The sequence below is a fragment of the Manis pentadactyla genome, chromosome 2 (assembly GCF_030020395.1).
Source record: "Manis pentadactyla isolate mManPen7 chromosome 2, mManPen7.hap1, whole genome shotgun sequence".
In the NCBI taxonomy this organism is placed as follows: Eukaryota; Metazoa; Chordata; class Mammalia; order Pholidota; family Manidae; genus Manis; species Manis pentadactyla.
Window position 1 is genome coordinate 1,577,442 of NC_080020.1, and position 26,301 is coordinate 1,603,742.

The 26,301-nt window shown below is 50.7% G+C and overlaps 1 long non-coding RNA gene across 3 annotated transcripts in view; it reads left to right on the forward strand.

Moving 5' to 3' along the window:
* Window positions 1-1,867: 1,867 nt before the first annotated feature.
* The window catches only part of LOC118922304 (uncharacterized), a 267,153-nt gene continuing 242,719 nt past the window's right edge, over window positions 1,868-26,301 (forward strand). For 2 of the 3 annotated variants that reach the window (XR_008992839.1, XR_008992840.1), the window contains exons 1-2: window positions 1,868-3,021; window positions 4,303-4,355. This is a non-coding gene — a long non-coding RNA (uncharacterized LOC118922304). The other variant, XR_008992841.1, reaches the window with a different exon arrangement.

Below are 26,301 nucleotides of genomic sequence, written 5' to 3' on the forward strand. Positions count from 1 at the left end.
AAGTCTCCAAACACGTGTGTCATCCTTAACTCCAAATCTGTGTTCTCTTGCTTTACCGTCAGAAATTCAGAGCTCTTTAGGAAAATGGGTAGTTTTTAAAATGAAATATTACTTCTTAATGTAAAAACAAGGTTGTATGTTCAGGGTCAAGAAGTCACAGGCATGAGTGAGTGGGGATCATAAAGGGACAGAGACGGCAGAACACGCCAAGTCAGAGCATCTAGAGGAGTCGGCGTTGATCCAGTTCTTACTTTAAAGCTGCTGCTCCCGCTTTGGTGCTTTGCCCCAGGTCAGTGAGGGCTCAGAAAACTAAACTAAGGGCAGGTGAATCATATGCATGAAGTGCTTGGCGCAGTGCCTGGTGCTAGGCAATGCTTGGCGATTACCAGGGGCGGCCACCGCGGCTGGGGGTCTGCTTGCAGGAGGGGCGAGGGCCGGGAGCCGGTGGGTACCGCAGCAGAGCTGAGACCCAGGACGGGGAGGGCAGTGTGGAGAGCAGATTGCCTTAGTCATGGGAATTCCCTGGAGCTTCTGGGTTCTGATTTAGAAGGTCAGGTTGATGCTATTGAAGAAGGTAAGTTGGGGGGGCATTAGGGTTGGGGGTGGGGTGGGAAAAGAGTGGGTATCTGTGAGAAAAAGAGGTGGATCCGTTTGGAAGAATCCCTTGGAGAGCCCTCACTGTCAGCCAGGAAGGTACTTTGAAATTTGAGTTCATTTTGCTGACATATAAACTCCCTGACCACCCATCGGAGAAGCCCTGGGTGGGACGTACGTGCTCCTGTACTTCAGGCGGTTCTTGGGAAGAAAGGCTTGGCAGGAAAGTGACCAGGGGCATCCAAAGCCACTGTACCTGGGAGAGGAACACACCTGTGGGCAAAAGAATGGACTTAAAAGGTAAAGGAGACGGCAGGACCTTTGTGCAGAGAAGGAGACGGAGGAGGGGCCTGTGGGGGATCAATGAGGAGAAGAGGCAGCAGGTGGGGTCAGAGAGAGGAGCCAGACCAGCTCCAAAGCTGGGTGTCCACCTAGGGATGGCCCGTGGCCCAGCAGAACGGGCTGCACAGAGCAGCTGAGCCAGGCTGCTTTGGGTGCATCTCCCCCGCAGGAGGGGAAGGGCGGGTGAGGGGCCGGGCCTCTTTCAGCGGGAGGCTAAGGGAGGTGAGGGCAGAGGGCTGCCAACTTTTAGGCAGCTGGGGAGGTAAGCAACTGCCAGATGTTTGAGAGACAACTGCATGACCCCCGGGCACATGCCAGTTATTGAGGTGATGAATTAGCCATCGCCAGGCGGGCAGCGACGCTCGGACGCCTGAACCCTGGGCAGTCTGTGTCATGCGTGCCACTGGGGGGGGCGGACACTGACTCACCAGGGATGGCACCCAAGTGATTCCTGTTGCTGTTGATTCATTAGGAGTCTGGTAACAAAGCAGGAGCCCAGCTGAGAAGTGAGAGGTCATTTGCAGAGCCAGTCAGAGCCCAGAGCTGCTGCCCAGGGCTGTGAGGGTGGAATGGGGCCCAGGTGTGGCTATTTTGGAAGGTCCTGGCCCTGAGCGCTCTGAAGGCAGGAGGCATTAACACCTGGCGAGGTGGCCTGGTCGCCTCTTTTGTAAGACGGGAGTTTGCACCTGGCCTGGGCATCCCGTGGCCGTGAGGCGAACTGGTGCCCGTTCAGCCCCGAGGCCCTCCGCCTGCACAGCCTCTCCTTCCCTGCCACCACTGGAGCCTTCCAGCCGCCACGGGAACCTTCCAGCCATGGCAAGGGCCTTGGAGTCCCAGGCTGTGGGGTCCCAGGCCGTGGCGGCTGCTGGGACGGGGCAGCGGCAGGCATGGGAGGCCACTGGGTGCTCTGGGCCCAGCAAGGGAACTTGCCTCAGCTGAGGGAACCCCTTCTGTGTGCACAGTGGGAACTAGCAGGTCAACGCAAATGAAAACTCAGCTCGGGACTGAAGACCAGCAGACGCTTGACTGCCATTAGTGAGACGCCCTAAATCAGACACCAGTGGGGCCCTAACCCAGCCTGTCTCTAGAATAGGCATTCATCATGGACGAGGAAGGGAGCAAAGGAGGGAGGGGCCTGAGACGCCAGGCGGCCTGGCAGAGGGTGGCTGCCCTGCAGGTGGAGAGGCAGGAGGCAAGGACGAGAGGGCCTGTGCCAGAGCAGACCAGTGTCCCGCTGGCAGGGGTGTCCGGGCTGTGCAGGGCAGCGAGGCCGCTGGAGGCAGGTCGGAGGCTGGCCCGGGGTCAGGGCGCAGAGGGCCTCTGGAGGCGGATGCTCAGCAGGGACGTGGAATGCCCACAGGGGTCCCGGGGCTGGGAAGTGGTGGAGCGCAAGGGGCTCAAGCGAGCTGCCGGGACGTTGGAGGACTGAGATCTCGTGGAAATGGAACCATGGGTCCCCTCTGAACTCTGTGCAGGATGATTAGAAAATATGGCTGGAGGGGACTTTGTCTTGAGAGAGCTCTTGACTGTCCCCCTCTCACCCTCTTCTGCCCTCACCCTCGTTGCTCTGCTGGGAAGACGCTTTGCCAGCCATCTGACCTGCTTCCTTCAGCTCCACACCCGGGTCCCTTTGTGCCACTGCAGGCGACGCCCAAGCACGTTTGCTGCCTGGGAACCGTGGGGGTCCTGCTCCCTCTTTCCCCTGCTGCACCCGCTCCGCAGTGCCTCGTGTGTGTGCTTGGCCATCTCCCCAAACCTTTGGGGGCCATTTGCCATGAAGTCGGCTCAGTGTCTACCAGGTCCAGGCAGAGGCTTTAGGTTGGCCGTGCTGCTGTGTTGGGGGCGGAGCAAAGGGTGGGGGCCTTACTCGGCTCATCCGACGAGTCCCTTCATGTTTTGCCTTCTCTCCAACACCCACAGAGCTCAGGTCTGGGCAGGGTGCTGTCCTGGGCTCTGGGGACTGCAGAGGTGGGGGCTCCGTTCTGCTTTCTCCCGGCCGCTGGGTCTCCAGGTAGCATCCAGGGAGCTTAACATCTGGTAACGGACAGAAGGCATTTCCCTGAATGACCCAGCAGGAAGCAGAGGGTGAGAAGTACACTACGCGGCGTCTAGATGGCCACGCTTTGGGAGTTCAAGGGAGGAGAGATCCATTATGCATGTTGGAATTGCACTCAAGTACAGGTTGTACTGGGAGATGATGAATAACCTATTCACTTCATAGTAATATAATAAATAAAATATTGTTGACGTGGCTGGCAATACTGTTTGGCTGCTGTGAAAAAGTCGGATGTAGAAATAACTAGGGGTTCAAAGAACCACAGGATCTAGAATGTTGGCAGCGCAGCAACCACGCTTGGAAAACATTCAGTTCCGCCTCCTCGTTTTGCAGATTTACAGAGAGATGCCTGGCTAGGTTCAGTCAGCTGTCCAGGACGGCAGAACTAGTCTGTGGCCAAGGTGGGGCCAGAGGCCAGGGCTGCCCACTCTCCGCTCACACTGCGGACGCTCCCGTGAGCGCCGTCCCGCCTCTGTGGAACAACTGCCCTAAAAGTACTCGTCCTGCTTGGGGTCTTTCTTACTGGAACACCTCCACAGCTTTTTGTCTGGTGTGCCGTGTGTGACAGGTCTGCTCGGGGACAGCACAGAGCGGGGAGCAGATGTGAAGGGCAGCAGTATGCACTGGTTTTAAAGTTTGTAAAAGAAATTGTTGACAAGTTCAAAGGAAAGGTCGGACTGCCTTTGACCCTGTCCCGGGGGCCGGGGCCCTGCTGTGCGCCCAGGTCCGCCCCGCTCTTCCCAGATGCCCCCCCATCTCCTCCCCGACTCAGCGGGCATCCGTCAGCACCTCTGCCGGTCAGTCTGGCCTTCTATTTGTCTTCCCGTCCGTTCTTTTTCCTCAGTCCCTGACTCCCACCTCCCAGGACTGCTTGATTTCTCTCTCATAACATTTTTACTTCTAACTTCCCTTCCAGTTTCAGCTGTCTCCTAGCAAAAGCCAGCCATGGCCCTGACCCTGAGCCCTGACATGTTTTCAGTCCGTCTCCAAGCTTCCGGCTCCATTTGGCCGGAGCCCCCAGCTCCCGCATCGCTGTGCACGACAGCTGAGCATGTGGGTCCATCTGGTCGCCCCCGGCAGACTGAGGGGGAGATTCCGCAGGGGCTCTAGTTGACTCCCTTGGGGGGTGGGCCATGGGTATAGAAAGGGCGTCTGCATGAGGCTGTATCATAGCAGCAGTGAAGCCACTGCCACACCGTCACGTATAGACCCTCTCTGCCAGGCACTGTTCCACAGCACTTCCCATATTTTATGTCACGCAGTCCTAACAGCAACTCTATTAGCTAAGAGCTATTTTTTCTTTTTCACAGGTAAGGAAGCCAAGCCTCAGTGGGACTGAGCAACACCCAAGTCCGCAGAGCTGGTAAGTGGAGAGCTGGGTTTGCGACCCAAGGGTGTCTAATGCCAAGTCTGGTGTGAATTGTGGGCACACACTGGCAGAGTGACCGAGTGATCTTCCTAACCTTGTATGTAGTCAGCATAAAGAGTGCGAGGCCTCTTCTGCCATCATTTCATCTCTAAATGTGTGGGATTTCTGCCTCTTTGGTCTGCTCTGTGCCATTACTACACAGCTGGTAGTGCTGAGGTTTTTCTTCCAGATTTTCCTTCGAAGACAAATCATTAATTGCCCTGCTTCTAAAACTTGTGTCATACACTTTGATCCCTGGCATCTGAATCGCCATTGAAAAGTCTCTTGGGATCGTTCCCCAGGAGATTCCAGTCCGGGTTCCCGCAGTGTAATCCACCGGCCGGTTTTCTTCCCCTTTGCGTCATGACTGGGTGGTGAGGGTTCCCTGGTGCTCCTAGAATCTACCTCCTGGCCCACAGGGACTGACCACACGGGCCTCCTTCTCCCCCACCCCCCAGTGCTGTCCGGCTCCCCTGATGGAATGGCTGGGCTCTAAAGCCCTTGTGTGCAAAGCCTCGGGCCACTCCAGCTTGCCCCACCCTCTGCCCGGCCTCTGTCCCACTTCCCTCCGGCTCCTGCCTCTGTGCTTTGCCCTCCCGGTCTCTGGCAGTCACAGGGGTGCAGACCAGGTCCCTTCCTCGGCTTGTCCTCGGGGCTGGCAGCACAGCCCCAGTCTCTCTCCCTGTCCTGTGAGGCTCCCTCCCTCTGGGTTCCTGTGCTTGACCCCCACCCCCCTGGGGTCTCCTCCTTGTCTCCTGTCCCTGCTGGGGGCCTCCTCAGACACCGTCCTCAGCCCCGGGGGAAAGCGGCTGCCCTGCATTCATCTTTAGCATGCACTTGGCCTCTTCTAGCTGCCTGTGTGGCTGCGACATGGATAACAGCCTTAGGGATTTTAAACATGTGAATATAGACTATTTTTAGAGCAATTTTAGGTTCACAGCAAAAGTGGGTGTGAAGCACAGTTTCCATGTACCCCCTGTCCTCCACGTGCACGGCCTCCCTGACTGGGCAGGCCTCCCAGATGGGATATTGGTCACAGCCGCTGACCTGGAAGGACAGGTGTCCATTGTGTACAGCTCACTTTTGCGGTGCTGTGCTCCGTGGCCATGGACAAGTGTATGATGACAGGCCTCTGCCACTGCAGTGTCATATGTAGCAGTTTCACTGCCCTAAACATCCTCATAAAGGAGGCCGGAGCGTGAACACACACAGTGCGGTTTTTACGGCACTGAAGCAACGATCTGAACCAAGGACGGTTGGACTGCGAAGGAGGGAGGGAATAGCCATTCTCCTTGGCAGGCCCCACGGAAGTTTGGTGGCCAAGTGAAACATTTGAAGTCTACATATTTGCAAAGGGTAAGGGCGTCGTGAGGCATGCGGGCCAAGAGGCCACGCTGAGCAGGGGTGCACAGGTGCCGATTCTGGGCATGTCCAAGGGCATGTGGAGCACGGTATGCTGGGGATGGTTGACAGCAAGGATTCTGCAGTCCCACGGCTGGAATGTGCATCTGGCCTCAGCATCGCTGTGTGATGTTGGCTGAGTTACCCTCTGGGAGCCTTGGCCTCAGTGTTGCTGTTAGAGACGCCCAGAGGGCTAAACGGGTGCATTTGTTCAGCCCAGGGCCTGGCCTGTGGTGTGGGGACCTCAATGTCAGCCAGTGGTGTCGGAGCAGAGGAGTTGCTGGGAATGGGACTCAGAAGGCGAGTTGTACAGGCTGTGGAGCCACACTGAGGAGTCCGGACTCTTATCCTTGAGGTCAGCGACTTTCGCGCTTCAGGGTGCCTGAGAATCACAGGAGAGTTTGTTAAAGTGCAGAGTTTCTTAGTCATTTTTCCCAGGGCGTCTGTTTCGGTTGGTCTGGGGCTGGCCCAGGAATCTGCATTTCTTACTGCACGCTCAGGAATGGTTCAGGTCACACTTTGGACTAGGTCATCGGGAGATTAGAAGGCTTCCGGTAATTTCTCTGCAAAATAAATCAGGAATTCGCAGACACAGAGACTGTAGAGAGAGGTGTGGGGCTTCCTTATGGCCAGGCCGGAAGTCCAGCTGGGGTCAGACCCTAGGCTCCCAGGCTCCGAACTGGGGCTCTTTCTGCTTCATTCAAACACCAACCACACAGTGAACGATGGCCCAGCTGGGCCCCTGGCTGCCGGGGTCAAGGTCTGGTCTGCCTGGCAAGTGTGCTTGGACAGGCTCGGATTCTATGAGGGGACCATGGCCCAGACGCGTCCGGGCAGCCCTGCCGTTCTAGGTGCCCCCTCCTTCTGCTCAGCCAGCCTCCCCCAAACACTTCATGGATGAGGAATCAAAATGCTTACAAGGGCCCAGGCGCTGGAACGGGACTCCGTGTAGCTCTAAGTGGCCACAGGTTTTCAGCAAGAGAGGCCAGGTGGCCTTTGAGCGGGGGGCGCTTTGCAGAAGAGCCTCAGGGGGGCTCCATGCTGCTCGGCCTCTGGCCTCCGGCCTCCGAGAGGCCTGGGGTTTTCTTCCCGCGGCCTGCCTGCCCTCTCTCGGACCCTGTAGCTACAACAACTTGTGTCCACCTCCCACACGGGGGCCCCTGGCCTGCTGGTGGCCCCGGCTAGTTCCCTGAACCACCAGCCAGCTCTCAGTGTCGTCAGGTTTACGGAGAGCCCTCCCCTCTCCCCTTCTAGAAGAGGCTCCTGACTTGCGCTGAGATCATAGCTGTCAGCGAGTCCTGGCCTAGGAGTCCCTGCCCTGACTTTCAGCTAACTTTTAAATCCCCTAAACCGGCCAGCCCCTTCTCATTTTTAAATACAAAAGCTTTGAGTGCTTGAATAGCCTGGGCCTTTCTTTGTGACTTTGTGGCTCTTCCTGGTAGAAGCATTTGAGAGCAAATTTGCAGAACTGGCTGGATGTGCCCCCGCCCCGCCCCGCCCCGGGCCTTTCATGTGGGATGTGAAAACCCCGGCAGAGCTTATAAACTAAGTTCTGAAGCAACGCCCTTCTGTGAAGGGGACAGGCCCACAGGCCCTGTTGGAGCTGGTCACCCTGCCAGGCTTGAAGTCTCCTGGATGCTCAGGGATTTGCAGAAATGACACACCGGGTGTCCCAGTGCCACAGCGGCAGCAGAAGCATGGACCCGGGCATTTCTGCGGTTTCCGGAGGGCGCTGGGGCAGCAGGGGCTGGGAAGGCTGGGGAGCCGGCCCCTCTCTGTTGGCTTTGACAGGGACGCACTGTCCCGGGAGGGATGTGGCCTCCCGTGCGCCCTGAAGCCGTGGCTTACATGCTTACAGGGTGACGTTAAATAAAAGCAGCTGGGTGCTTTCTGTGCATTATCTCAATCAGAGCCAGTGGGAGCTGCCCCAGCCCCATTTTGCACACAAAGGCCGTGTGACTGGCCCAGGGCAGGCGCCCAGCTGGGGCTCACCCCCTGTTGGCACCAGCCCCGCACTGGTGGTGCACCCGCGCCCAGGAGCCCACGCTGCGCTGCCTTCCCTGGAATTAGAGTCGGTTCATTACACCGAGTGACAAGGAGGTTGCTTGGTGACCTGAACCAACTGAACAGCATGAACTGTGGCTCGGCAGGTCACTCACGGTAAACCCGTCCCAGTCCTGGGCATGTGCAGTTTTGGACATTCCCAGAACTCATGGACTTACTTGGAAAGAAGCAGTAAGAGGGAATTAGAGCCAGAAGACAAAGTGCTAGAACTACATGTTGACTAGAGTGTGTCTACTTCGGTCTGTAGGTTTTGGGTTACACGTGCCTTGTGATCGCTGCTCTGCTGCCCTCTGAGGCTCGGCCCCAGCGACGCAGCTGTTCACACACCAGAAGGGGCGGTGCGTGGGGACACTGCCCGGGGGGGCCCAGGCGGATTCACCCCTGATGGTCTAACAGGTGGGTTTTGTATTCAGCATTCTGATGACTACAGGTTCCTACCGGGGACTCGTGTTCTGCTGGGTGATTTCAGCTGCGATCCCAGGAGCCTCATCCTTCTCAGACATCTCGAGGCACCTACTCCCTGCCCTCCCCCTGTAGTGTCCCTAAGGAGTGGACGCCCGTCAGGTCCGCAGTCTCCAAACCAATGCGCAGCAAAATCACCGGGAGAAACAGACAAAACGAACCCCAAACCAGCAGCCCCGCAGAAAGAGTCTCCCGTCCCACCAAGCCCAGATCTGACTTGGTAGAGAAATTGTATTTGGAAGGTCGCCCAGGTAATAATTCTGGCACACGGCCAGGTTTACGAAATCTTGGGTGAACTGTCTGGCCAAACAAAGAAATTCTAGTTTTTTATTTGCCAGCTTTTTAAATATTTGGTTCAAAACTTAGAACATGCTGATATTGCAGCGAACAAGAGGCGTGTTTCGTGATCACGGTGCCGTGTGGATGGAAAGTGGGAAGTCTCAGTAACGATGATAAATAACCAGGTGGGAACAGGGGTGAGTCACTTCACTTTCTGTGCCTCGGTTTCCCCATCTACAGAACGAAGGGCTCCTGTGTGGCTTGCAGGTTCCCTGCTGGGCCTGACATTCTGTGGTGGGAATTGCTGCCCCCTGGAAGGTGCCTGTACGTCTAGTGACTGAAATCACATTAACAAACATTAATTGAACAATCGCCATGTGCCCAAGAACTGAAATTCTTTGAAATATTGGTTCTGGGATGGAAAAAGAGGCAGGCAGGGGACAGATACCAGTGAAGAGCAATCAGTGGAGCTCAGCGACCAGGGATTTCTGCAGCCTGACTGCGCTGGTCCTCTCGTGTGGTTAAAGTGCAGGTTACAGCGAGCGACGGACGGAAAGCCGCGAGCAGGGGACCCGAGATGGTAACCGTGCTGCTCGCCCCCGGGATGGCAAACATTGCTCGTGATAAAAGCACTAACGGGTCAGGTGCTAATCTGGTGCTAAAACGCTGTCTCAGCAAACATGCCCTCTCAGAAGGGAAATACTGGCCATCTGACCGACAGGAACAGCTGGAGGCCCCTCTCTCCATCCAGATAGGAAGCAGGAAAAAATAAAAAACGAGGTGGTATGTTATGCGGAGGAAACGGGTGTGAGCTGCGCCCCTTAACGTTCTTGCTGCTGAAGGCTTGGGAGGGGAGGTAGTAAGACCTCCGATTGCAGGGCTCACGGTGGGTGTCACCAAACAGGGCGGGGAGAGGGGCAAAGGTGTGGTGTCACAGGCAGCACTTCCTGACGCAAATTCTACCCCTGCCTGCCGTGTGTTCTGGGCTTTCCATGAGATGCTGGGGTAAGTGGCCAGCTGGCAGAACTCACGAGCTGCTCTGGGCCATTAGTCACCCATTTGGCAAAGCCCAGCTGGTTTGGCTGGGGCGGCGGCTGACGGTGTTTGGGATGGGCGTGCTGGCTCATGGGCACAGGTTTCCTGGTACAGAGGACTGGGCAGTGCTACGTCGGCCGCTCCACACCTTCCCCCGCATCCTGCCACTGGCCTGTCTTCTGGGGTGGTGTGCGGTGAAGCAGGAGGGTGGGGTCCACCTAGTGCACCCTCACTTTGTCCTCACAGCAGCCCTCTGGGTTAGCCACTGTGATTCACAGCTCCCACAGGAGGCAGCTGGGCTCACAAAGTTCAGGGATCTGGCCCGAGACTGTAGACTCAGAGGAAGTGCTGGGAAGACATCAAAGGTGCGTGCTCGGGGGGCCACCTCCTGGGGCCGGCTCCAGGCACACAGCAGAACAGCCTAGGCCTGGAAGCAGCCAGAACCTTCTCTGGATACAACGGAAACCAGGAGCTGGGGAGGCCTGGCTGTCCAGGGCCTCTGAGAAGGGGGAAGGGGTGGGGTGGCCTGTGGGTAATTCTTCACCTGCTCGGCCTGTAGGCACTTGAGCGCGTGGGTCAGTCGCACAGGGAGGTCTGGGAGGGTCTGTTTGATCTGACTGGCCACAAATCCCCCAAGAGCTGAGTAAAAGCCCCTCGAGAAGGGCCCGAGTCACAAATACTGAGCAGTTCCAGAGGTAAGAAGAAGTAATAAACTGTTGAATTCTCCAAATTTATAAAGGGTGTTAGAAATACTCATTATTTTCCCTTAACGTATGTGGATTCATGATCTTTGAGGATTTAGGGATTGCAGTGTGACTCTGAGGTGAAGGAAGTATGCCGCGTGGAGTAGGCCCTCCGTCAACACCCCTCCAGTGAGCGATGGGAAGGGGGTGAAGCCAGCACTGTAAGGCGCCCCCTCCGTCACGGGACAAATGCAGAAGGCCCCCTAAAGCCTCAGAAAGGGGCTTTGAGAAACATGTTCTTTCCTTCTGTGCAGACCCTGAAGACCTGAGGTGACTTTCTCATGGTGCAATGCTGCGTACCACGGGCGTGTCAGGCTCTCATAAAGCAACCGTCTGTGAAGAAACGGGCTGGTGTAGTAGCGGTGGGAGGGAGATCTGCTTTTCCATTTTTTCCTGATGGACACGCCTCACATGGAGTCTCCCTCTGGTATCTCTGCAGGGATATAGACCCCAATAAAATGAATGGCCCGACATACCGGCGGCCTCGCTGAGCCCCAGACACATATTTAGAATTCCTCCGTCAACTGGGAGGCAGGCAAAGAAAGCCCCAAGCAAGAAAAGCAGACACTGGGCCCTTTTGAACATATTCTGGGTATTAAAAGAGCATTAAATGGGGAAGAGTATGTGAAAGCAGCGGCCAGAGGTTGTAGCTGAGTCCAGAGTGGCTGTTGCAGGAGACAGTGGCCGCAGGGCCAGGTTCGTGATGCGTCCCCTTAGGAGATATTTTCTAGACCAAGTGTCTAAAGTCCCCCTTGGTACCCGCCGTCGTCATATGCCGACTGAAGCCTTCTGTGGAGGAGGTGGGCTAGAGTTGCCTCCGGGCTTCCTCTGCTGTCCAGCTGAACGGGTCAGTGTCCCTGTTGTACCTGTTATTAAAATTTTTGAGTATCTCCCTCCATCACAGTCATATCCTCCGTCGTATTGATTCATGTCTCCAGCCGGGTCCCCCAGGCCTCCATCCTTCTCTGCCCTTAATCAGTGGCTTTGAAGAAATGGTAAAAATGCCGTGTAGGGAGGAGATAGGAGCTGGTTTCAGTCTTGTTCTTCACTTGGATGATTTCTCGGCTCTTGGCTTACCTTGACTTCTCTAGAGAGGCCTTCCCTGCCCCCTAGTCTCGATTAGGCCCCCTCCCACATGTACCCATAGCGCCAGCATTCCCCCCATTATGGCTCTCGTGTTCCGTTGTTTGTCCTTGTCCTCGGTGGACATCTGTCCTGTAAGGTGCACAGAGACAAGGCCTCATGGCCCTTGTTTGCCCCCGTATGCCAGGACTTAGCATCAAATAAGTTCAGTTAATATTTGTTGAATAATGGAATGAAATAGGTGTTGAATATGTCTTAGATGGCAGATGTGATACCTGTCCTCACGGGGGTCATTCTGGAGACGGGACAGTAAAAACATCACCATGTGTTAAGGGGCCAAGTGGCACATACACGAGGTGCTTCAGTGCCAGGGCTTATGGGGTGGGCCGGGTGGGGGGCAGTGTAATGGAATTGGGGGAGGCTTCCTCATGAAGGTGAGGTTGAAAATGGGAACTCGGGAGTTTGCCTAGTGGGGAGAAGCACTCCAAAAAGAGGGAGCTTCAGATAAAGGCTCAGGGTGACCCAGGAGACATGGCGAATTTGGAAGTGGCACTCATTCAAGTCAGCAGCAGAGCTTCAGGGAAGAAATAATGAAACTGCAGGCTAGAAAGGCAAGCAGCTCCCCTGAGGCATGCTGCAGGGGCTGGGCTCCAGCTTTTACGCAACGGGAAGCTTTTACAGGGCTTCAACAGGGGCAGTTACATTTTTCAAAAACCCATGGAGAATGGGTTGAACATCGGAACATCCTCGAAGTAGGGCTGTTTCTTGAAGGGCAGGTCCTTGAATGCCCTTGGAGTGCTGAGGGGGTGAGGGAGAGGAAATAGTTACAGATGATACGGGTGTTTCCACATGGGGGGTTGGAGTCTGTACCTGGACAGCCTGGAATGCAACGAGCTGTGATTTAAGGCTATTACACAACCTCTTTGTACATCAGTAACTGCATCTGTACATGTACGGACTGGACTAGAAGGTCCTCATGTCCCTGAATACAAACACTCTGTAACTCTATGGAATCATAAACTAATAAGATGAAATAATGTAGAAACTAAGGATATATTATTAGCTGGGATAGTGTGGTGGGGACACTTAAGTTGTAGAGAAATGAATATAAATAATGGCTTAAGAGCAATTCTTATGAAAAGACCTAGGATTTTTATTAGACTGTAAGTCAGTATGGCCAGCGTGTGGAAGGGGGGCTGGCCAAGAGGAACAGGATGGGGAGACAGAGGTCCCAGTGTGTGTACAGCCAGGGTGTACCCCAACTTGGAGGCTGTTTGTTCTGGGCTTCTGTTCTTCAGAGGGACCAGGATAATCAGAATGACCGAGCGGCCAGAATGGTGAGAAGTCTGATATCCAGATCATAGGAAAACTGAATAAAATAACTAGGAATATTTAGCCTGGAAAACAGAAAACTTAAGGAAAATATATTAACTACTTTCATGTATTTGAAAGGCTTCCATTTGGAAAAGGGGTTTGATTTTATTGGACTTTTGTGATTGGGTTTGGGACCAGCTACTGGAAGTTGCAAAGGCACTGTTTGGGTGGATACATGTCAGCAATCTATCCACTGAGTAGGTTTTCAAAAATGTAAGAGAGGTTTATAAGTTCAGCTCACTTACCATAAAAATCTTCATGGCGGGGGCGGGGCGGGGGAGGTGTGACATTTTGTTCAGGATTGTGTCAACGGTCCCTGTATAGTGCCTGGCACACAGCACTTGTTCAGCAAGTTCGTGTTAAATGAATAAGTGAAAAAGGTGGTTTTGAGTGAGCCGTGGACGCTTTCCTCTCTGACAGTGGAAACTGTCTCCATCCCCAGCACTTTCATTTATACAGTCCCTACCACACCATATCCTAATTTGCCCTTTCAGCGTCTCCTTTTCTAGCTAGACTGTGAGTTCCCTAAAATCAGGGATTGTGTTTTCAGTGTTTGGTCCAATTCCCAGCACATAGCAGGTGCTCAGTAGGTAGGGAGTAGGGAATCCTATACTTCATCATTCAAACCAGGATGCTTTAAGTGTAAAGGGGGTGCTGCCCAGTCAGGAGCCCGTACTACAGCATGGGCTGGCACCTTGCTGGGCAAACCAGGATGTACAGTCCCCTAATCAGCTTGCTGAATAAATACGAAGTGAAGGAGTTTGTGGAGTCAGCACGGCAGGCTGTCCAAAAGCTTTCCTTGTACTGAGGCTAAAAACTGCCCCTGGGGAATCGTTCCATCTGTTTGACTAGACATACAGAAGGCATCTAGACTTTCTTTCGTGTGGCATTGAACTATCTGAATTCATCTGCTGCTTTTCTTGGGCTGTGTTTTCTTTTCCAGCCTGAACATGCCCCGTTTGGAGTTCAGCCCTGCTGCACTTGGGATTCCCCGGCTCTGCACGGGTTTGCATTTGCAGGTCAGTTTGGGTGTTGCAGGCAGTGGTCCCACTAGCTGTGCAGCTCATCCTCTACTGGTCCACCCACACCTGTCTTCTCTTCACACCTCAAGTCCCGTGGCCCCCACCCTTTCCCCGCCCGCACAGCCTCGGCAGGTCTCTGGAAGCGGTTGGGACCACGGACAAGGGGGCGTTGGCAAGTTCTGAGCCAGCGTTCTGCAGCTCCACCTCACAGAAGCCTCGCTGCGGGTCCAGCCCCGACCCAGTGGCCTGGCTGTCGTCGGCGTGATCTGGCCTTGCTCCAGGATGCGACTGCCTGTGGCTCCTGTTCTGGTAACTGGGCTCGAGTGCCTGGGCAAGTTACCTGCAAGAGGCTCGCCTCGTTCTTACTCATCTGTCTCCCGCTTGCCCCGAGGATGGGGTCTTAGCCAGCACGCTGCTGCAAAGGTGTCCAATCCCTCAAGCATTTGTTGCGCCAGCCCCCGGCTCTCATTGCCTCCCTGCAAGACTGCCGTGTGGCTCCCTGACCTCAAGTGTGGCCTGGGGGGCTGTGCCTGCGAACTCGGGGGGCCTTCCCTGCCCCTGGAGGCCGTGGCCCAGGGCCAGCACTCGGGACTGGCTCCCTGGCCTTTACTCTTGAACTCATTGGTGGCCCTCTTTTGTGTTCCTAAAGCTTCCCTCTTTCTTCTCTTTTACTCCCATTGTTTTCCTATTTCTTTCTTTTAATTTTCTTTTCTCTAGTTAACTAATTGTCTCAAAGAATGCAGACAGCTCTCAGTTTTTCTGTGGCTGTTTGTTTTTATGGGGGGGAAAAAGGGGGAGAAAATTTTTAAGGATTCTAACCACCTTACAGTGAGGCCTGAGTTTTCTGCTTCCTTTGTTTGCATCTTATTTCCCCAGTGATCTGCGCTGGAAACTCAGCAATCTACCTGTAAATTGACCTGTCACTTCAAAAAATAGCTGAGAGATACTACATTTTGATGCTCCTATCCCCCCTAGCGGATAATGCTCGATATAATGTACAGCATCATTATAAAATTGCTAGAAAGCCCTGAAGAGGAACTGACCTTTTTCAAGTTAAGTCACTTATACCCTTGAGCCAAATGTTCCAAAAATTCTGGAATAAATGTCAAAGCCTCCAAAAGGTTAACAATCGCAACTGGGGAGTGAATTCTTTTCAGTAGAGGACGATGATCTTTCTCATAAGCCTCTAACACCAGGTTAATCAGCCCAACTGCATTTTTAGAAAAACAAAAGGGGGTGAGTTAGAGTTAATAAAAAATCATGCTATTTTTTCTTTCTTTCCCCCCAGTTTTATTGAGAAATAATTGACATGCATCACCGCATGAATGTAAGGCATATGGCACGATGGTTCGAGTTACATATATTGTGAAATGATGACTGCAGTCAGTGCAGCTAACGTTTGCCTTCTCGTGCAGATACAATAAATAAATAGAAAAAGAAAGGAAGCACAAAGAGGAAAATTTTTTTCTTCTTGTGATAAGAACTCTTACGGTTTACTCTCTGAACAACTGGCCCTGCTCCCACCCCTACCACTCTGGTAACTGCAGATCCACTGAGTTTGGTTTCCATTGTTTTATTTTTTTAGATTCCACATGTAAGTGAGACCACACAGTACTTGTCTCTCTCTGACTAATTTCACTGAGCATTATACCTTCAAGGTCCATCCCTGTTGCCACAAATGGTAGGATTTCCTCATTTTTTATGGCTGAATAGTATCTCATTAGTAGTCCATATATATATATATATACACCACAGTTTCTTTATCCATTCATCTACTAAGGGACACTAAAGTTGTTCCCACTTCTTGGCTATTATAAGTAATGCTGTTCTGAACATGGGGGTGCAGATATCTTTTTGAGTGTTTTCATTTCCTTTGGATATATTCTCAGAAATGGAATTGCTGGATTATACGGTATTTCTATTTCTAATTTTTTGAGGAAACTCCATCCTGCTTCCCACAGTGGCTGCACCAGTTTCCATCCCCACTGAGGGTGCACAGGGCGCCCTTTTCTCCATGTCCTCACCAGCATTTATCTCTTGTCTTTTTGATGGTGGCCATTCTAACGGGTGTGAGATGACATCTCATTGTGGTTTTGATTTGCATTTTCCTGAACAATAGTGATGTTAAGCATATTTTCATGTACCTGTTGTCCATTCATAGATCTTTGGAGAAATGTCTATTTTAGGTCCTTTGCCCATTTTTAAATTGGGTTATTTGTGGTGGTTGTTTTTTCGCTATTGAGTTGTATGAGTTCTTAATATATTTTGGATAATAACCTCTTATCAGACACATGTTTTGCAAATATTTTTTCCTATTCTGTAGGTTGTCTTTTCACTTTATTGATGGTTTCTTTTGCTGTGCAGAAGCTTTTTAGTTTGATGTAGTTACATTTGTTTATTTTATTAAAAAATTGATAAACATAATTTTCTTGCTTATGCTTTAGGTGTCATATCCAAAAAATCATTACTATGTCAAGGACCTTTATTCCTATGTTTTCTTCTAGCAGTTTCATGGATTCAGGTCTTACATTTAAGTCTTTAATCCATTTCAAGTTAATTTTTGTGAGTGGTGTAAAATGTGGGTCCAGTTCTATTCCATTACATGTGAATATCTAATTATCCCAGCACCAATTATTGAAGAGTGTGTCTTTTTTCAATGATTATTTTTGGCTCCCTTGTCAAATATTAGTTGACTGTGATTATGCTTGGGTTAATTTTTTGGGTTTTCAATTCTAAGTGTATATATGCCAATAGCATACTGCTTTGATGATGACCGTTTCATAGTATAGCTTGAAATCAGGAAATGTGATGCCTCCTGCTTTGTTCTTTCTCAGCATTTCTTTGGCTATTTGGAATCTTATGTGGTTCCATATAAATTTTTCTACTTCTGTGAAATACGCCATTGGAATCATGCTAGCAATTGTGTTGTCTCTATAGATATTGTTTATGAGTATATTCTCCCACACTATAGGTTGTCTTTCTGTTCTGCTGATGGTGTCCTTTGCTATACAGAAGCTTTTTAGTTTGATGTAGTCCCACTTGTTCATTTTTAATTTTGTTTCCCTTGCCCGAGGAGATGTGTCCAGGAAAAAAATTGCTCATGATTCTGTTCAAGAGATTTTTGCCTATGTTTTTTTCTAAGAGTTTATGGTTTTGTGACTTACATTCAGGTTTTTGATCCATTTTGAAATTACTTTTGTGTATGGGGTTACACAATAATCCAGTTTCATTCTTTTGCATGTAGGTGTTCAGTTTTGCCAACACCAGTTATTGAAGAGGCTGTCATTTCCCCATTGTATGTCCATGGCTCCTTTATTGTATATTAATTGACCATATATGCTTGGGTTTATCTGGGCTCTCTATTCTGTTCCATTGATCCATGTGTCTGTTCTTGTGCCAGTACCAAACTGTTTTGATTACTGTGGCTTTCTAGTAGAGCTTGAAGTCACGGAGCTTAATCCCCCCAATTTTGTTTTTCTTTCTTAGGATCATTTTGGCTATTTGGGGGCTTTTGTGGTTCCATATGAATTTTAAAACTATTTGTTCTAGTTCATTGAAAAATGCTGTTGGTATTTTGATAGGGATTGCATTGAATCTGTAGATTGCTTTAGGCAGGATGGCCATTTTGACAATGTTAATTCTTCCTAGCCATGAGCAAAGGATAGATTTTCATTTATTGGTGCCTTCTTAAATTTCTTGCATGAGTGCCTTATAGTTTTCAGAGTATAGGTCTTTTGCCTCCTTGGTTAGGTTTATTCCTAGGTACTTTATTCTTTTTCATGCAATTGTAAATGGAGTTGTTTTCCTGATTTCTCTTTCTGCCAGTTTGTTGTTAGTATATAGGAATGCAACAGACTTCTGTGTATTAATTTGGTATCCTGCAACTTTTCTGAATCCAGTTATTAGTTCTGATAGCTTTTTGGTGCATTCTTTAGGATTTTCTTTGTATAATATTTCATCTGCCAATAGTAACAGTTTAACTTCTTCCTTAGCAATCTGGATCCCCTTTATTTTTTTGTTTGTCTGACTGCTGTGACTAGGACCTCCAGTATTATGTTGAATAAAAGTGGTGAGAGGGAGACATCCTTGTCTTGTTCCTGATCTTGGAGGAAAAACTTTCAGCTTTTTGCCATTGAGTATGGTGTTGGCAGAGGGTTCTTCATATATGGCCTTTATTATGTTGAGGTATATACCTTCTGTACCCATTTTGTTGAGAGTTTTTATTATCAATGGATGTTCAGTTTTGTCAAATGTTTTTTTCAGCAACTATTGGGATAATCATGTAGTTTTTATCCTTTTTTTGTTAATGTGATATATGACATTGATTGATTTATGAATATTATAACCATCCTTGCATCCCTGGAATAAATAAATCATGATGAATGATCCTTTTGATGTGTTTTTTAATTCACTTCACTAATATTTTATTGAGGATTTTTGCATGTATGTTCATCAGGGATATTGGTCTATAATTTTCTTTTTTTGTAGTGTCTTTGCCTGGTTTTGGTATTAAAATGATACTGTCCTCAAGGATAATATTTTTAATGACTATTTTCTAGTACATTTCATTGAAACATCATTATTTATATTATTAATTCCCTATTGTTTCCCAGTTTTCTGTATTAAAAATAACTATATCTTTATGTGGAGTAACTGGAACGCTCATATACTTCTGGGGGAGGGGTATAAATTCATACAACTACTTTGGGGAAATGTTTGACTAATGTAGACTAATGTCAACTATATGCATATGCTACGACTTAGCAAGTCGTCTTCCAGGTATATACCCACAAAAATGTGTGTATATGTTCAAAAAAAGACAGGTACAAGAGTACTCATAGCTGTACTACTAGTTATGGCCCTAACTAGAGAAAACTCAGATATGCAATAATAATAGAATATGGTATATCCATTCAATGGAATACAATATAGAAACAAAAATGAACTAATTACAGTGATACCCAGCATTATGATGACTCTCACAAACATTGAGTGAGAAAAGCCAGACATAAAGAATACATAGAAAAGTGAGCACAATTAACTTATTCCATTAGGAATTAGACTTATGGATGCCCCTGGGGAAGGGGCAAAAGGAGTGTCCTGCTGGTGGGTTTCAGCCCCAGGCAAGTTCCCTTTGGATTCAATGAGACTAAAAATGAAACTGAATGTTCTTGGGGTGAAAGGGTTATACTCAACTTTATTCCCACGGTGGCAGGCCAGTCACTAGAATCCCATCCACTCAGAGTGAGTCTGCATGCAGCCAGCTGGTCTCTCTACTTCTGGGCCTCTCTGCCCCCTGCAGCTGTCTCAGTCTCTGTCCTCGGTGCTGCCACCACTCCCTCTCCTGCAGCTGTGCAGCCTTGCAGCCATGCCATGTGTCACCCAGAGCACTGGGTGGAACTCTTTATATAGAGTCAATAACAATGTATTGCCCACATGTGTGTGTAGTGAGCTAGCCGACCAGGACCAGGTGAGAATCCTGGCGACAGGAACCTTCACATTACCTACAAGGAGGTTCTGGGTTTGTTTCTGGGTTTGGATATTTATATGCACCCTTTATGAAAAGTCACTGAGCTGTACATTTGTGATCTGCATTTTTTTTGTATGTTCACTTCAATACATTTGACAAAAAGCTCACAGTCTTTTCACAGTCTTTCAAGGCAACTCTTGTTGCCTGCTTTTGACTGGGGAAATGTGGCCCAGAGAACTGTTCAGGCCTGAATTGTGTCTCCTTTTAATTGCTAAGTTGACACCCTAACTCCTAGTGCCCCCAAATGGGACAGTACTGGAGATAATTAAATTAAATGGGGTCTCCGGGTGGGCCCTACTCCAGCCTGGCTGGTGTTCTTGTAAGGACAGGAAGTTAGAATCCAGACAGAGAAACACACAAACCGAGGGCCGACCACGTGAACACAGCAGGGAGAGGCCTCAGGAGAAAACCAACCCTGCCGGTACCTCGATCCTGGACTCTAGTCCCCAGAACTGAGATAACAAGTTTCTGTCATTTAAGACACCTAGTCTGTGGTATTTTGTTATGGCAGCCCTAGTGACCAATGTAAGAATGGAGGTATTTTTTCCCCTCAATATCCAACAAGCATTAAACAGCTGAGCAGAACTTGAATATCTACCGTTATCAAACCTTACAGTCGTGGCGCTGCCCCCAGGTTTTCATCTTTCTCTGAGATTGATTGTTGGCAGCCAGGGAGCATGGTCTCCAGTGGACCAACCGCCGCTCTGAGGAGGAAGTGTTTCTGGGGAGCCAGGAGGCCACTCTCCAGGGAGGGCCAGAGCACCCTCTCCTCCCACCGGGTTGCTTGCTTGGGAGTGACGGCTGTCATATTCAGATGAGACACTTGCTGGTGGAAGATGAATTTTTCTCCATGCTCAGAACTTTCCAGTGGGCAGTGCTGTTCAGTAATTATTACTTGTCATTAGAAGTCATCTCATCTTTTGAAACATCCTGGGAAATGACTGAGTGAGAGTAATGCCATTTCCTGTTCCCCTTGTTACTTCCATCCCCTCAGGTTTGGTCTTCTGGGAGCTGAAACATTTTGTTTTTATGTTTATCTGTTCTCAGTGGTATTATAATGTTCACATTTTGTGGGCTTATCATATTAGAGCTTCCCCAGGATGTTAAAACATCTGCTTCTAATGGTCAAAAAGAAAAGAGAGGAAAAAAAACCACTTATTTGAATTTTAGTTCTAAATACAACAAAATAAACTCTATGTTGACCGGACCACCTTCTAGAATTTTCCTCATAAGCTAGTAGAATAAAGGGATGTGGAAGGAGATTTAAAATATGATTTAGGGAAGTCAGTCATCCCATGGTGTCTTAATTAACCCCACTTTGGAGGGTGTATACAATTTTAGTTCAGAAAATATTGGTTGAGAACCTACTCCTTGTTGGATATCATATCATGAGCAAAGCACAAGAAGTTCTATTCTGTCAAAAAATTATGTGCTTGTTGTGCAGATAAATAAATCTATAGCTCAGCTTATGATTTCCATCACTCCTGCCGAAAGAGTTCCCAGGATGTGGTGTGAAAGGGAGAGCCCAGGAGGGGACTGGGGGGCCCCCTTGAGTTGAAAGGTCAGAACTGAGAGAAGTCTTCAGAGTTCATACAGTAGAGCACAAGAGAGGAGATGGCTGCCTGTAAAGGCACCCCACAAATCTGCAGAGTGTCCCCCTTGAGAGGGAGCAGTGCCCGGTGCTAGCCTGGGGCTGGGGCAGGAGGAGTGCTCACACCAGCCAGCTGGGAAAGCTCATAGCACATGGGCACTGAATGGGGCATTCAGAAAAGCTCTCATCAGTAGGGGGGTAATTAGGTATGGGAGGGCTCTGCTCTGGTCCTAACAAATCTTAAAAGCAAGACCCCCCGATATCAAACCTTTCCAGTGAACATAACTGTGTAGCCGAACAAAGCATAAGAATATTTATAAATATATAAAAATATCCCAAAACACAGTAAAGATCACAATGTCTGGTGTCCATGAAAAAAACTGGACACACAAAGGAGCAGTAAAATACAAAATGCAGACAAAAGCCAATCAGCTGAAACTGACCCACGTTAAAATTGTGGAAAAGGATATTAAAACCATTATTATATATTCAAGAAGGTAATGAAGGCACAGCAAATATGACATACCAAAATCAAAGTTGTAGAAATGAAAACTACAGTGTCTGAGATGATGCAGATGCACTGATAGAATCAAAGGTAGATGACACATTGCAAAAGTAAAGTTTTAAATTTAAAGGCACAGAAATAAAGTATCTAAAGTAAAACACCATTGTCTGTCCACGCCACTAATGTGTTATTTTAGGTCCTTATTGCCTTTTGCACAGCTGATTCTGTCTGCCTTCTCTTCTCCCTGCCTCTAGTCTGGTGGGAGATCTAATCTATCCCCAAACAACTAACGCCATGACCTGTTACAAAGCCCACACCTGCTCATGTAACCACCCTGCCCACCCCCAGCATGCCCTGCTTTCCTGGCACACCTACTTGAGGGTGGGCCCAGTCCCCTTTGCAGGGCTGTCCTCCTGGCCCTGCCCTTCCTTCTTGCTCCCATGCTTATCCTCTATGTTTTGGTCAAATGGAATCAATTCCATGGGCTGTAGTCTCCGTTTCTAGTTCTCTGTAGGTGCTGTCCTTCATCAGTGTGGGTAGCACCACCTCCTCCAGGAAGTCTCCCTTGACTAATCTCCACCCTCACCCAGACTGGCCTAGATGTCCTATTTGATGCTTCAGACTCACCCTGTATCTTTTCAACCATAGTCCTTAAAACATTTCATTGTGATCTTTCCTAATTTCACTGCTTCACCAGGTGGACTTCCAGTCTCTAGCCCTGTGAGAACGTACATGTCTGTCGTTCAGCACCTGGGCTGTGGTTTTCTGTAGGGCGGCCCCAGTGAGCTAGTACAGGTCCTGATCCACTTGTGGACAAAGTATCGGCTTGTTTCTCTTGACGTCCTTATCATATATTCCAAAGCCTGTCACACAGTGGAGGCAAAATAAACATTTATGGAATCAATCTATTGAAAATGGGGAAATAAATTTGACATTGATAAAGAAATAAAATTAGTTTTGGGAGTTTTTTTGAGATGGTAAATTTGAATTTAGCTAACCTGTAGCAAGGAACCTTGTCATGAAGTAACTTGCAAGTCACAGATGTGCAGGAAAAATGGTTGGTGGGTGTGTAATAGGGTCACATAACAGTGTTGTGTGAAAGCTTTTCTTTGAGAACTGCAAAAGGCTGTGGCTTTTAGTTGGATCTGCTCACGGAGAGGAACCCGTGGGTGAGAGGCAGAGGCGGACAGCTCGCCGGGGCCCAGGGGGTCTTGCCGGCTGGCGGAGCCCCGGGTCTGCAGCCTGCACCCCCACTGAGAGGACTTGGCCGTGCTTACTCTGAAATGGCAGGTGCACCTGGGCTGCACCTTCTGGGATGTCAGCGGGGGTGGGGGATAGGGGAGAAGAAATGGCACATTTGAGGGGTAAGTAGGGTCATGCCATCCAAGTTTTATAGGACAGCCAGCATCTGGGCGAAAGGTGAATTCCGGGTTGATCAGACACCCAGACGTGTTCCATCCCATCTGACAATATCTGGGAACATCTGGGTAGCAAACCGTCTGGGAGAACCCCAGCCAGGAGCGGGCTTGGTCAGAGGGGAGCCAGTTAAGAGCTGCCCCGCCCCGCCGCTTGTGTGGGATTGGAAGAGGCCGGGTGTGGCTGGGGCCGTGGTCTAGCAGGTGTGTGTGCATGCGGTCCATGCACGGGCAGTCCCTGGCCACTGTGTGGGTCCCGGGAGACCACGTGCCAGGGCTTCTGGAGAGAGGAGAAGGCTCCCTTGGGACTGAAGAATGCCAGGCGACAGCCTGCCAGACCCACGGCGCTCAGTGTGCGGGGCCAGCCGCGCCTGTGCCCTGCTGGTGCCCTGCACTGCGATGGCAGCCAGTGACCACGGTAGGAGCATGTGTGCAGAGTAATCAGAGTCAGATCAGGCCGGGGGTGGATGTCTTGGCGGCCAAGGTGGCTGACAGGAATGAGAGTGGGAAGATAAGGTCAGGTGTCCGTTCTTAGGAGCCGACGCCGCCTGCAGGGAGCTCACTGGGAAGGAGGGCCTGTGGCCCCCAGCCGGCACGTCTCACTGCGGGTCCCTGGGGCCGCGGCTCAGCAGGCTTGAGAGGGTCCTGAGACCAGACTGAGCGAGGCTGCCATTCCTATTCACTCCTCCATTCGTTCTCGTTCGCTTGGCCAATGTTTATTGAATGCCTGTAATGCATGGATCAGGAACCACACTAGTTAGTGGGGGTTCAGTAGTAAACTTCTCGTCCAGTGGAGGGCACAGGGGAGATAGACAGGCTCTTGGCAATACAACAAAACAGGAGCTCTGACCGGGGAGGTGTGCTGGGCGACAGGAGCCCGCTGGGCCTGACGCCTCCCCAACCCCTGGAGGAGGCGATGTCCATAAAGAAAGGATGAGTGGGGTGGAGCCTTCCTGAGGGGCCCCTGGACCAGGCAGTGGCCAGAAGAGGAGTCGGTGGCTCAGAAAGCCTGGGCTGTTTCGTGGGAGAAGTGAGGCAGGAGAAGTCAACGAGGCCCGGTCCTGGTGGTGGGGACGGCCCGCCGGCAGGCTGCACCCCGGGGCCGAGGCTCAGCGCCTGAGCAGGGCGGGAGGAGAGGTGGGGAATCCTTCGCATGCTGAGAAGCGGCGAGGTACCCCCAGAGCACCCCGGGCGGCGAGGCCGGCGTGGACGCGGGTGGCCTGGCAGGGGGAAGAGCAGCAAGACGGCTGGAGGGGCCCCGGGAGGTGGTGGCGATGGGTCCCCAGGGCACCAGCTTTGAAGAGCAAGATCATGGTTAACCGTGTGAAAGGGGCTGAGACATCAGGTCAAATGACCCAAAAAATGCCCCTATGCAACATGGGGCTGGCTGGTGACCTCGGTGGGGCCAGAGCCGCCTGATAATTCAGGGCGGGGAGGGAGTAGAGATGAGTAAGAGGGGAGAAAATAGAGATGCAAATTTCTTAACTCTGGCTGTGGCGGCAAGAAAGAGATTGGACGGGGCCAGAGGGCATGGGCGTGAAGGGCAGAGACCCGCAGACTGGAACATGCCAGTGCTGTGGAGGGCTGGCCTTCCCAGCCAGGTGGGGTGATTCCAGCATTTAAGGGGTGGAAGGCTGCCCCACCCGAGGCAAGCCCGGACCGCCATCAGATGTGTGGCCCTGTGTGCTCTGTGCCCCTCCTCGTGTCCTGGCTGTGTGCCCTTCAGCAAGCCGCTTAAACTCTCGAGGCCTCAGTGTTTCATCAGCACCCATAGGACTTATCTCAGGGCTCTTTGAAAAATCAAACTCAGTAACGGCCCTAAAACGGCCAGCCCAGCACCCTTAGGAACATGCTGACGCGTGTCTGTCTTCGTGTGACTGCTTCAGGACAGAAGCCTGTCCGTGGGGGGACAGTGGCGGCCTCCACCAGTGCCCACCTCTATCTTGAATGGAGGGAGGACTCATTCTCTTTACTCTTCTAGGCCCTTTTCCTGGCACCAGAGGCCATGGGCAGCCTCCCTCTGCTCTCTGTGACCCCAGGTTGTCCTTGCTGCAGAGGGCTTCTGCCGGGACAGCGGCCGGGGGCATGCCAGCTGGAAGCCCAGCATGGAGAGCGGCTGCCTTTGTTTCCTCCGTGAGGGTCCGATGGGCCTGTTCCCACTGGCATCCATGGGCCTGGGAGGTGGCTGGGGACGGGCTGATGACCCAGTGCCCAGAGAAGGTAGGCTGTGGGTGGATAGGCAACCGAGTGGCCAGGCCAGGACTCAAAACTCAGGCCTCCTGACTCCTGGCCCAGGGCTTTTCTCCAAGCTCATCCGTAAACGATGAGGATTTCAGTGACCCGTCCACCTCCCGCCGGCCTCTCTGATTGATGCTCACTCACTCATCCAACGTGCACCGCACACCTCCTGTGAGCCAGGCAGGCCCTTTCTGGGCACTGGGGACCTATCAGCAAGACGGAAATAAATCCTTGCTCTTGGGGGGCTCACAGTTCAGTGAGGGGGGCCACTAATAAATATAATAAGTAAATGATAGCCATGGCCTCCACAGTGAATCCCCAGGGAACCTCTTAGTAGAATGCCTCTTGAATTATTAAAACCCAACTTCACAGAGTGTATGTATCACTTAATACAATGTTTTTCAGTCAGTGATTATATAGAAAAACATGTATATTTATGACCTCAGACTCCATACAACATTTAAACAAAGTGATTTGCAGGCATAATCTGGACATTCTGAATACAATTCATAGAAAGTGAGAATTTTTTTAAGGCACACAGAGGATCAGCACGGACCGTGGGACTTGGTGGTGAGTGGAGAGAAGAGGGCAGCCACCCCCAGACTCTGTTACAAAGTTACGCATTTTTTGGTGGTCAGGAAGCAAGGCTTGAAGCACTTTGCATCCTAACACAATGGCTGATCACTTACAGGCAGAGGTCCAGGTGTCTCACACTACGTCCATTACATCGTAGGCCATTGCTCAGAGGTTTCTGATTGACACATTATAACGTTTCCCAAATGAAGTCAACAGGGAAACAGAGTCCTGGTTAGTTTAGCACTGTTGTGCTGAAGGCTGATTTTCAAGTTTGTCCCTGATGTGAATTCCAAGGCCGGAAGGTGAAAGGGGTTATAAAATACCAGGGTCCTTTGTGCACTTTTGTTAGAGCAACGTCTGGCTGTGGCCTCAGCGTCCTGCTGGGTGACAGGTTCATTTTGTGGGGAGTTAGCAGAGAAAACAGTGCTTGAATCAAAGACATTTAGGTGGGAACTCCACTTATGACCCGTCCTCTGCTTAGGAAGCTTGTCTTGGTGACGGCACCATGGCTACTTGCAAAACAGCTCCGACAGGAAGCAAAACGATTGCCTTTTTGAGTTGGATGCCGTCTTTTGCTGGGAGA